This window comes from Schistocerca serialis, chromosome 4 (genome assembly GCF_023864345.2).
Source record: "Schistocerca serialis cubense isolate TAMUIC-IGC-003099 chromosome 4, iqSchSeri2.2, whole genome shotgun sequence".
NCBI classification, from domain to species: domain Eukaryota; kingdom Metazoa; phylum Arthropoda; class Insecta; order Orthoptera; family Acrididae; genus Schistocerca; species Schistocerca serialis.
The window spans coordinates 446,951,829-446,965,180 of NC_064641.1; positions in this window are offsets into that span (position 1 = coordinate 446,951,829).

Sequence of the window (13,352 nt, forward strand, 5' to 3'; positions counted from 1 at the left end):
GGAGTAATACAGGGCCAGATATTTTGTATAGGCGTTCAGGATCGGAAATTCGCGAAGATAGATTTGCAAACGGACATTCGGACTATACTCAGAGGCAGATGGACTCAGAGAATGTACACCTGACCGACAGAGACAAAGGGCCCCCTCGAATTAAGCCATTATGCTTCGACGCCGACCATCGCTGCTTACGATAAGAATACATTACACGAACAGCATGACAGGGATCGATAGGTGCGATAACTTGTTAACTGTAATGAAAGGGGAGACCCCTCCATCGGTTGCTCTGCGCTAGTAATATGCTTGTCTTCAGTTTTCATCCTCAAACCTTGCAGTCACTGCATACTTGTCATCTATCTTCGTAATCTGATAACAATGATAGTGAATCGTAGTAACCAAACTGCTACCCCCATCCATCTCAGAACCTTTTCAGCAATTATTTATTGTGAGTAACATGACTATCTACGTACTACTTGAATTTAAACTGTTAGTGAAGTATTAATCCCTTAAAGCTCTAATATGTAAATTGTGGTATACATTATAAATGTATTTTGAGTAATAGAATGTTAGTTGGGACCCACTCAGGATACAGTACCTATTCTCCCATAATTCATTGTGTTTTTCGAAATTCCACTGGGTAACTTAACTCATCAGCATTCGCTCCTTAAGAATTATCTGTATCGGTCAGATCAGTCAGATAAAAAACCAAACGTTTCGTTGGTTCTCGCAAGTTAAATATTACCAAACATTTGAATAAAACTAGTTCATCCTTGGTTATATTAAACACCCAGTGTGTAGCTTAATATTTACGTGGTTATCTTGTTAATTATCAAAGGAAACAGTAAACTGCATATATAAAAACACATTTCCTTTACAATATATAAACATTTATAATACAGTTTTACAATGAATACTTCTATTTGCGATGCAACTAACGCATTTTCAAGACGTCGCTCTACACTGAGATGACAAAAGACAGGGGATACCTCTTTTGTCTCGGACCTCCTTTCGCCCGGCGTAGTACAGAAACTCCATGTGCCATGCACACAACAAGTCCCTTGCAGAAATACTGAACCATTCTGCCTCTACAGCCGTCCATATTTGCGAAAATGCTGCTAATGTAGGATTTTGTGGACTAACTGACCTGTTGATCAGGTCCCACGAATGTTCGATGGGACTCATGTGAGATTATCTAACTGGCCAAATCATTCGTTCCAATTGTTCAGAATCTTCTTCAAACCAATCTCCAACAATTGTGGCTCAGTGACATAGCACATTGTCATTCGTACAAATTCTATCGTTTTTTGGAACAAGAAGTCCATGAGTGACTGCACATGGTCTCCAAGTAGCCAAACATAACCGTTTCCAGTCAATGATCGATTCACTTGGACACAGTTTATTTCAGGGAAAACCCAGATCACGCCATTACGAAGCCACAACCAGCTTGCACAGTTCCCTGTTGACAGCTTGGGTCAATAGATTCATCGACTCAGCACCACACTCGAATACTACCATTAGCTTTTACCAACTTAAATCGGTACTGATATGACGAGGCCAGGCTCTTCCAGTCGTCTAGGGTCCAACCGATATGGTCACGAAACCGGGAGAGGCGCTGTAGGCGACGAAGTGCTGTCAGCAAAGGCTCTCGCATCGGTCGTCTGCTACCATAGCCCGTTAACGGCAAATTTCGCCGCACATCCAACATTGATTTCTGAGGTTATTTCACGCAGTGTTGCTTGTGTGTTAGCACCGACAACCCTTCGAAAGCGCTTCTGCTCTCGGTCGTTAAGTGAGGGCCGTCGGCCACTGCCTTATCCCTGGTGACAAGTAATTCTTGAAATTTGGTATTCTCGGCACACTCCTGGTGCTGTGGATCTCAGAATATTAAATTCCTTAACGATTTTCGAAATGGAATGTCCAAAGCATCCAGCCCCAACTACCATCCTTTGTTCAGATTCTGTAAAATCCCTTTGTACGGCCATAATCACGTCGGAAGCATGAATAACCTGACTACAAAAGACAGCTCTGCCAGTGCAGCGCCCTTTCATACTTTGTGATCGCGATACAGCCGCCATCTGTATGTGTGCATATCTCTATCACTTGAATTTTGTCACCTCAGTGTAGTATTCATTTGATCACGTACTTAATTTTCAAAAGAAGTAGTAATCTACACATCTAGTTCCCACTTTCTTTACAGTATATTACAACTTATAATGCAGGTTTACCATAAGTACTGTATCTGCGACATATTTAACAGGCATTTTCAATACATCATTGTAGATAATCAACTTCTAAACTGAGTGCTTAAATTTCTTTTTGATTGGTAGGTATTCGCAATGGCTTGGTTTCTGTTAGACGGAATCTCGCTGAATACGGTCGTGCCAGAGTACACTCAGGCAAAGTCTGCATGACCAATGTTTTGCCTCTAGTTTTGTGACTGTAGAAATCATAGATAGCTGAAACTGATGTTTACTATTGACAATAAAGAGCTTGTACTGGAAAAAGAATGATATAATTCCAAGATCTTTAAAAAGACCTCTACACGATATGCGATTACCCACATTACGTACTAGTGTTACTGTGCCCCTAGTTTTTGAACGTTTTACCCATTAAGTCCATATATTAAGTCAAATATTGTAATTCATACATTTGGTGAACTTTCTGTCTCGTGATCCTTGTTTTATGCTCTTCAATTCACCTACAGAATAGAGACCCACTCTAAATGCTTCACAGCGTTGAAAGGTGTGTTTTCATTCCTGCTCTTCCACAATTCGAGCTACTTCTACTTCGGGAATGACACTGCCGCATTCGGATTGTTAAACCCTGATCTTCCTAAATTGCGTAACTTCTGTGGTACTCTGCGTCGATAATTTTAATACTAAGGCACTTATATTTATAAGAACAAATTATTTGATTCGGTAATTAGAGATACCACACCATTTCCGGAGCACAGTAGAAACTCTCTCGTCTGCCGTGTTATTGTTGTTTCACTGCAACATTTTAAACAGTTTGACTCGACTCTGAATACATACTGCTGTAAATTACATTAAGAATTCCGCTTTCAAAGAACAGTAAGGCATGGTAGCGATATGGATGACAGTGCCTGTATACAGTAGGTAATAAGCTTTGTACCACCGCACAGCCACCTGAAAGATTAGTATGTGTCCAAATTCAGTGCGTGCGTCCTGCGCAGAAATAAAACGTCAATGAAAGACACGTTATATTTATCAAGTTTCATTTAATAATTCATAAATGAATGTGACAAAGTGATTAAGAAGAGGGAATTCAGACCCATCGTATGTTATTCGTCTCTAAATACATCACTAATGAAACATTTTTGTTTGTTTGAACGGTAATCTTCCACAGAGGTGAAAATATTTATGTTATGAATGTCCCGTAACGGATTTTTTTAACTGTCTGGCGACGTTATTTACTGAATGAGAAATTGAAATAAATCTCTTTGATGCACAGAAGGCGCAATTTATTTTTTATATTTTTCTTTCATTTTCCTGCTCCAAAAGTGTATGGAGCTCTCGCACTTGTACAGTGGTGAATATTCCACGTAAAACTTTTGCCCTTCAAAGAGTTCAACGTCCCATCGATGACAGAAATGGATAGAGACATACGGCACTTTGGATGACTAGTTGAGATTATTGTCTCTTCCGCCATGATGTTCTAACAATTGTTTTTTGTGTCAGTGCAGGTTTACGTAATTCTTGACGATTGGAAGCACCGAGATGAAATAATGTGGGTGGCATGAGGAACAATTTTTAACGTGGTAGCATTCAACGTGTTTCGAGTTTGTTCTCATCTAGAAACACGATGTTGTTTTGCATTCAGTATAGTTACCGTGTTTTGAATGATGCCAGTTATTATTGATGAATTATAAGGACTGTTACCTCACATTGGAACAGTGAATGATATTAAAGTAAGTTGAAAACTGCTTAAATATTAACTGCTTCACATTACTAAGCAAGCTATCTCGTCTAGTTGTTGCTACAGTTTGTTAGTCTGCACAGAGTGATAATAGTTTTCTTTCTTACCTTACTAATGATTAAAAAATGTCATCATTAGCAGTCGTAACACTCGCATTCTTGGTGTTCCTCTATCAACTGAAGCTTAACAAGTGAATTCATAGTGGAGATAAGATAGCGCATGCAAATTTTATTACTGACCGACTTCATTTTATTGGAATATTATTGCTTCTGAACCAAAATTTATATAGTATTACAGTTAAATTTTGATTATGCAGAACATACAATTGTGATATCTTAAATTTGCTTGTAATTCACAACATCGGTTTGCTGCAGAAATCTTGAGCACATTCTGAGTTCGAGTACAATAATTTCTCTTGAAACAGAAAAGGCATGTCTACAAATCAGCACAGGTTTAGAAAACATCTCTCGTGCGAAAGTTTTCTCACACGACATCCTACAAACCATGATGGAGCTTAACAGCTAGATTTCATATTCCTAGATTTCCGGAAATCGTTTGACACCTTGCACCGCTCGTGTCCGTGCATACGGTTTAGGTTCCCAGATACATGAGTGGCTCGAAGACTTTTTAAGTAACAGATCCCAGTACGTAGTCCTCGACGGTGAGTGTTCATCAGAGACAAGGGTATCTTCAGAAGTGCCCTAGGGAAGTGTGATATGACCGCTTTTACGCCCTATATACATGACATAAATGACCTCAAGGACAGGCTGTTTGCTGATGACGCTGAGGGGTACGGGAAGGTTTTGTCGTTGAGTGACTGTAGGAGCATACCAAATGACTTGCACATGATTTCTAATTGGTGGAATGAATGGCAGCTTGCTCTGAATGCAGGAAAATGTAACTTAATGCAGATGAGTAGGAGAAACAGCTCTATAGTGTTCGAACACAGCATCATTAGGGTGCAGCCCGACACAGTCACTTCGATTAAATATCTAGGCGCAACGTTGCAAAGCGATACGAAATGGAATTTTCACTCACGTTGGCAGCAGACAAGATGAATGCTCAACTTAGTTTTATTGGGATATTTTTGGGCACTGCAGTTCATGCATAAATAAACAACGTTGCAGTGCATCCTTGAGTACTGTTAAAGTGCTTGGGATCCTCACCTGGTCGGATTAAAGGGGCACGAAAGTATTACGGAAATACCTCGTGAATTCAAATGGAAGTCCCGGAACGGAAGACGATGGTCTTTCCCAAAGACACAACTGCGCAAATTTAGAGAATCGGCATCTGAGGCCCACTGTGGAACGATTCTATTGTGGTTCAAATGGCTCTGAGCACTATGGGACTCAACTTCTGAGGTCATCAGTCCCCTAGAACTTAAAACTACTTAAACCTAATTAACCTAAGAACATCACACACATCCAGGCCAGAGGCAGGATTCGAACCTGCGACCGTAGCAGTCGCGCGCTTCCGGACTGAAGCGCCTAGAACCACTCGGCCACCGCTGCCGGCACGATTCTATTACTGCCATCGTAGATTACCGGTAGTCACCACGAAGATATGATGCCAGAAATTAGCACTGGGACGGAGGCTTTCACACAGACGTTTTTCTCTCTCTCCATTTGCCAATGGAACAGGAAAGTAAATGAATAGTAGTGGTATAAAGTACTCTCCACCATGCACCGTACGGAGGCTTGCAGAATATGCATATAACTGTAGATGTACGTACTTGGCATTTTGTTTTGGATATCCATAAAACAACGCTACAATTTATTGCAAGACAGTAAAACGCATACTACGAAGTGTCACGGTTGGCTTTAAGGAAGACTAGATTACATTGCTACATTACTGCTTACATGAAGTGATTTCATTAGGTGATGTTGCCTCGCGTTGCACTCCAAATATCAGAGTGATGGTGCTTTGGTAGAGAGTGCAGAGTGTCACTCCTACTCGGGGCGGAAATCTCATGCAAATAAAGGGCTGAAATTTAATTAATAAAAACAGTAAAGAAGTAACTTTGTGGTCAGGCCAGGACGATCACACAGTGCTGACATGTTGCTTTCCCTCGATCACAGTAGGACGCGCTATGGAGGAGCGCGATCTAACCTATCACTTTGGCTAACCATTTCACCACAATTTTGCCCAATGCCACCGTGAGGCATATGCGCTGGAGGTCAAATCGGCTGCACAACTAATCACAGTCTACATGAAAAGCCTTAGGAGCTGGCTTAAACTGAGTCAATGAAACCACCCTTTTCCATGAGACATTGATTCCTACATATTTCGCGGACGAAAACGAAAGTTCGCAGTGCGGTGAGGAACAGGACGACGTTATTAACAACATTGGACACTGTGCCTTCTCCTGGGCATTTCAACCCCACTGTGACATCGTGGGGCTGTAACCCCACTGAATAATATACAAACAATATGTCTGACCATCGTGAAGTGTAGCGCGACCGGAGTTATCGCTCTGGTGCACAGGGTGAGCCACTGGGACCGATCAAAACTATTTGACGAAATATGAACATAATTTGAAACAGCAAAGGGCTTTATGGTTTTTCAGCCCTCCTGTTCTGCATCTTCCTGTGGTGTAATGCCCCAGTCCTCCAAGCTCGACAACAGCTTCGGTTGCACCCAAGCACAAATTAGATGCCCATTCAGTCACAAGGCTGCTGTAGCGCCTGCGAACTAGGCAACCCCTTCGACACCTCTTAGGTGGAGTTTACCTGCGTTCAGGCGCTAGAGCAGCCATAAGGCTGAATGTAGCTCATAGTCCCTGACAGGTATAGTTTTAACGCGTAAGGAAAAGGTGCGGGGCTGGCACCAAAGATTTTGCTGAACTGCGGGGCCTTAACTTAATTCACACGCTTGTCAATGTCGCTTCACCTCCCCCCCCCACCCCCCCTCCCTCGCAAAAAGAAAACAACGCCACAGGAAGGTGCAAAACAGGAAAGGTGACAAAACATAAGCACCCTTTACTGCTTCGGATCACGTTCAAATTTCGTCGAATGATTTTAATCGATCCCCATTGGTTCACCCTGTATACCTGAGCGACAACTGCGGTCGCACTACACTCCATAGGGGTCGAATGTGGTTGCAGCCCCATGATATCAGAGTAGGGTTGAATCGCCCAGCGGATGGCAACAGTGTCGACGTTGTTAAGAATTCATCCTGTTGCTCGTCGCACCGCGAGCTGTCGTTTTCGTCCGCGAAATGTGTGGTAATCAATGCTCCAAGGAAAAGAGTGGTTTCGCTGGCGCAGTTTAAGCCAAGCCCTGAGGCCTTCTCGTGTAAACTGTGAGCGGTGGGGTGTCTGGACTGTTTTTCTCGTAATTTCATAGGAAAAGTGCGCGGGTTTAAACGCTGGATGTAGTCATACTGATATCCAGCGCAGAAGTATAAAAGGAAGTGTTGAAATGTGGGTAAGAGGGGGTATGACGACCTTCACATCGTGTGACACATCACGGTGGCATTGGACAGAATTGTGGTGAAACTTGGTGCCAATTTGACGTCACTGACCCATCTTACAGCTTACATGAACTTCTGAGCTGTAGCTTTGCGCATGCGTCGGTATCTTGTAGTTTGAAGCGTTACCGAACCTAGTTTGAAGCGTTGCCGAACCCGATGATGACGTCGCAGGGCGCCATGCTTTTGCACCATTACAGAAAAAGGTTATAGGCACAACAAACATATGTTTATGTTTGTACGTAACACTTTCGTATTTGACACGCCGATCAGTAGTAGTGGTGTTAATAGTAGTGGAAAGTGCACATGCAATGTGAAACAACCTGCAACACTGATGGACAATATGACATAAAAATTTTAAAGAATAAAATCCGATGACTGCAGCCTACTTTTGTCGAAATCAGTCGTCCAATAATATGCTTTTTTAGCAGTTTAGATGTTTTCTTCAGCCATCATACATTGCAGATCGCCACCAGACTGATAATGTCAGGAATATATAAAAGAATAAGTACGCCATTCAGGCAAACTCGCCAAGACATTGAGGTAATCATCCGACCTACGCCCTAGGTTGATGATACACATTTGGCAAAACACCGTGCCCTGCTGCGTGAATAAGTTCGTAACTGCCTGCTGTGCATCCTCGTCCGACTGGAATCATCAACTTAAGGTTTTTAAAGGGATCGAAGGCGTGATACTCGCGGGGAGAGTGATCAGAGCTACAGGATAGTTGCTTGAGTGTCTCCCACTTAAGTTGTAACTTCAGCGTTACTACATTTTCGATTTGGGTATGTACATAACCATGAAGCATCAGCATTCCTTGTCATAGTTCTTCCGGACAGACGTCCGCCACACTCAGCTGGGTGGTCAGCGCGGCAGAATCCCACGCCAAGGAGCGCGGGTTCGATTCCCGGCTGGGGCAGGAGATTTTCTCCGCTCAGGAAGTGGGTGTTTTGTTGTCCTCATCTTCATTTCACATCCATCTCCGACGCGCAAGTAGCCCAGTGTGGGGCCGAATGCAATAAGGACTTGCCCTCGGCGGCCGAACTTTCCCGAATGGGAGACTCCCGGTCCACAACGCCGTACGCTCATTTCATTTTCCGGACAGACATGATGCCCCACACACATTCTTCACTCTACAATGTATACAAACAGATGTTTGTCCTTCAGCAGCCAAGAAAAGAGTAACAGCACGTTGGTAGTGTTTGGTCGCATTTGGTAATAACGTCGCCACAGTCCACGTTTGTTTATTTACAGCGCGCGCCTAGAAAGTACACAAACGCGTCACTAATCGCTACACATCGGTGCTTATAGACACGCATCGGAGTCACGCTATGTTGTTTTTACTCTGCAGCAAATCCTTCAAACGAAAACTTTTTTGATCGCCCCTTATAGTATGTTTTCTATGTTCTGTACTTGGTCTGTTCCTTTATTTTCCTCCCGCAATTGCTCTTTCCAGTACCACGTTATTTCTGGATTCAATAGTCGGTGAGCGTAAACAAATCGATCTGTGGCGCTTTGGCTGCAAGAGATTGATTCTCAATGGCACAGGGATCGGTTATGGAGTCTCCGACGTCTGAATTCTTTAGAGAGCTTCTAGGGCATGACCTGTTCATCAGCTGTCAAAATAATGTCTGACGAATTGCCTCTAAAAACGAAGTTTGAGATGAAAATCAATTATTTCCAAGAAAAATACTACCGGTAACTATAGTATGTCAACTTGAGCTATCTCCATCGATCTCGGCGCCTGTTTCTCTGTGTGACACAAACAGCAGTCAACGAGATTAAGAGATAAATATTTATTTTTTGTTGGCTATTGAGGCTTAAATAACGTGTGCTTTGATAGATATCTGGGGATTTACTTTTTTAAATGCACCCACGAGTGTCGAAATAGGTCTTTGTTGTGCAGTGTATATTATGTATAATACGTAACTTGTGAGTGAAGGAGTCTGTTGTGGTTTTAGTATCAATACTTTATTAAAAACATTTCATGCACACAAACAACTACACACCTGGAGCCGCAACATGAGAACATTATAAGCAAAGAAATAATTATGACTTCAGAGAATAAACAGGACTCAACGATAACAGCAATATTAAATCACGTCTTTAGTACACCTGATCATCCCCCTCAATCTCCAACGGCATTTTCTATTGAAACGGACGTGGCATGAGGATTGAGTGACGTCACGTGGAGGGGTAGGCTCTTCTGCGAAGTTTGCTGTAGTCATCGTGTGTGTTGCTCGGCGTCTACTGCGGCTTGTTTAGTTTCCAGGTACCAGCAGCAGAAAGCAGGTTTTTAAGGCGGTCGATGGCAGTCGTTTAAATGTCTTCTCGTCTCGACTAAGGACTGTATATGTTTTGTCTTATGGTGTCTGCAGACGCTTGCGCACTCACTACCTTCCCAGAGGTCAGTGAAAACGAAAGGGCGGCGAGAATGCTGCTCTCTCGTTGCGACTGGATGCAGCTGGCGAAGGTGCGAACGTAATTTCTGAACAAAATCTGATATCTCAATTAGATTGTTCTTCAGTTTGCCAAAAGAACTCACCGGGCAATCAAACTGGGTGCCCAAAATCAGTGCTGCTGCTGTGGCATTATGATGTTCCTTGATAGAAGCACAAGACTCAGTAAGAGAAGTAACAATATCTGTCCTACACTGTAGTTCATGGCATTATGGGGATGCTTCTAATACGCGGCGCAAACGTTCAGCTAAACCATTTGCTGCTGGATGATAAGCTGCAGTTCGAATACACTTCATGCCCAACAAACCAGGGAGTAATTTCAATACACACGATTCAAATTGTCAGCTTTAGTCAGTGGTGATAAGGAGTGGCACACCAAAACGAGCAACGTTGTTCCAACTGTTTCAGCAATGGCATGGACCATAGGAAAAACTTCAAGCCAATTGGTGAAGCGGTTAGGCAGTAGGTGTATCAATCGGATGGCGGTCACAGTCTAACGGTGTAACAGTGTCTGTGGACATGTTCGACACACTGTTTGCTTGGAACACAAATGCCAAGGGGTGCAATAACGTGACGGTTGATCATCTTACGTTGACAGGCCACACATTCGTGTGCAAAAAGTTTCTAGTCTCTGTCCACATTCGGTCACACAAAAATTCGCTTAACCAGCATTTCAGTACTCTAAACCCCACGGTTGGATAAATCATGTAGCAACGAAATTGCCTACTGACGAACGTTCATCGTCACAAAAGGGTGTACATTCGATGTAGAAACATCACAACAAACGTTACTTTTGAGTGAGATACCTGGATGTGACAAAGCTGTAAACCAGGTGGACGTACAAGCAAGTCTTGCAGCTCGTGCCAAGGCCAGTGCTACGTATTCGAGGTCAGCTGTAATTGCGTCTAAATGTGAGAGGGCATCTACCGGGGTATGCAGTTCCCCACCGACATGGACGGTATGTGTCGTGAATTGCACAATGTAGACCAAGTGTAGCAGTTTGGCAAACTTTGTCTGGTCTCTGACAAAGAGCATAAATTATCGTCTTGTGATCAGTGACCATCATAGTCGTCCTTCAAGCAATGGCAGAATTCCTTTATGGAAGCATAAGCTGCATATAATTCAAGGTCATACTTTTATCATCTCTGTTGCGATGTAGATTGTTCCTAACTGAAGAACGCAAAGGGCTGCCAACCTTGCTCTATTGGTTGTTGAATGCACCACCTATTGGAGTTGCAGAAGCATGGAACACGGTGTGCTAAAAGTGCAGCCTCAGCTACAGCTGTCCTCATGGTGTTGAGGCATTTCTGCTTCGTTATTCCACTGTCATCTGCCACCTGGTTTCAGCGAACCTCTTAAGAAGTCATTCCGTGGGGCAGATAGCAGCGTGCATGAAACTGCAATAAAAGCTAGCAAGGGATTGTCAGACTGTGGGAAGTTGTTTACGGCTGTGGCGGCCAAATTCCTTGGTTGTTAGTGGTATGATACTCTAATTGGACTTCTGATGTTCCAAACAGGCACTTAGATGGATTGATTAGTAAGCTGTGTGAAGGAAGGCAAGTGAATATTTGTCATAAATGTTACAGGTGTTCCGTTTCGGAGCTGGATATCACCAAACATCTTCAATATAGACATAGGAGCAGTCAATATCATGTGCGACTGTCCATAAAACGCTGAAATGTTTACACAGTGTTGCATAATCCAAATGCATCCTAGTGAACTCCAATAAGTCGAATGGGGTACATACAGCTACCTTAGGTACGACTTCCAGAGCAATGGGCATTTCGTACATAGCACACTCCAAGTCTATTGTTGAGAGCTGTTTACCATCAATACTGAAAGAGAAGTCTTCAACAAACGGAACAGGATACTGATAGGGAATGGCTCTAGCATTACGTTGCCGGTAATCACTGCATGGCCGCCTTCCGTTGGTACTCTTTGGAAACGCGTGGAGAGGTGACGCCCAGCTGCTGCTTGATGGGCGACAGGTCCCTCCGGACATAAAGGAAATCCTTTCTTCGCTACCTTCAATTTCTCGTATGGTAGTCGACGAGGTTGAGCGTGAATCGACGGTCCTGCCGTGGTTAGAGTGTGTGTTGTACGTTTGGAGGTTATGGGCACCCACCGGCGACGTTAACACCACCCTGCACTCATTAAAATAGACGAATGAGGATAAAATCTCATGGACTCGAACTGACCACGCAGTCACTCTATCTCATAAATGCTGAAACAACGGAGCAAGAGGAAAAAAATAGCCATATATGCGATTAAAACAAAAGTAAAGCGACAAAGAAACAAAAAGAAAGGTACAGGAAACAGAACTGGCTGACCACTTACAAATTCACCCGGTTAACACATTAAAACCATTGCCCTAAAATCTTGAAAAAATATTGGACAATTCACAAAACTTTAAAACTCGAACCACATTCGTTAGAACGTTACTGAAAATACAGGGCAGATCCGTCGACAAATCCGCCACGGCCCGCTGGTCGGAAAATAAAACACAGTCCACGCGTTGTTAGCACATAATGCATTGTTGAGTGCTATACAGACTGTAATATCACATTTTATTACTGAAATAACTGTGTCGGATATTGTGCTGCGGGTAGGAACCAAAGACGTTACCCCTTGCATAAGAAGAGCGAACTTTACCGTTGCTCCGTCTCTGATTTGTCTTATCTCTGAGAAATTGAAGGTAGCGAAGAAAGATCGCTTCAGGAAAATGCCGGGATGGTTACCTTGAAATGGCACGGCCAATTTCCTTCCCTAATCCGAGCTTCTGCTCCGTCCCTAAGGACCTGGTTGTCGACGGCACGTTAAATATTAATCTCTTCCTCCTCTGACCTGTAACCTTCTGAAATTCCAAATTAAGTGCAACGTGCAGCAATGCCAGAGAACTTAATACACAATGACTACTGCTTGTGGAGGTTATAGTATAAAACAAACATTAAGTATGCTGTAAAATAAAGTAAAAAAATATTTTAAATATCCTTAACTCTGAGGTGTAACTTGTAGTTAACAATATTGATCCATTTAAAAGTTACTGCAGCATTTGCCTATGAAAATTAGACAGAAAAATTATTTGTACCTTGTCGGTCCTCAATGACTTAACGGAGAGGATAAATTGGAAGTAGAAGGGTTAAGTGCCTCTACAGTGGAACGAGGAACTGAATGGCAACATATTTTATGGATTGGTATCTGGTGATGAGTATTGTGGAAACTGGGTGACGATAGAAGACAGGGGATTTGAGATAGGGGGGAGGGGGGGGGGGAAGGGAGGGGTAACTAGGGTGTGAACTCTGCGGATAAGGGCAGATATAGAAGCTGTGAGCGAGGAGCTATTTGTGGAAGTGACCAGGTCAAGATTACATTTATTGCAAATAATAGATTACTTTACTTTTTGAAGCCAGTACTGCACCAAATCAATAGAAACTGCTCAGTCCTACTGGATCATTTAGTAATCGCGAAAGCGTTACGGAGATGATAGATAAA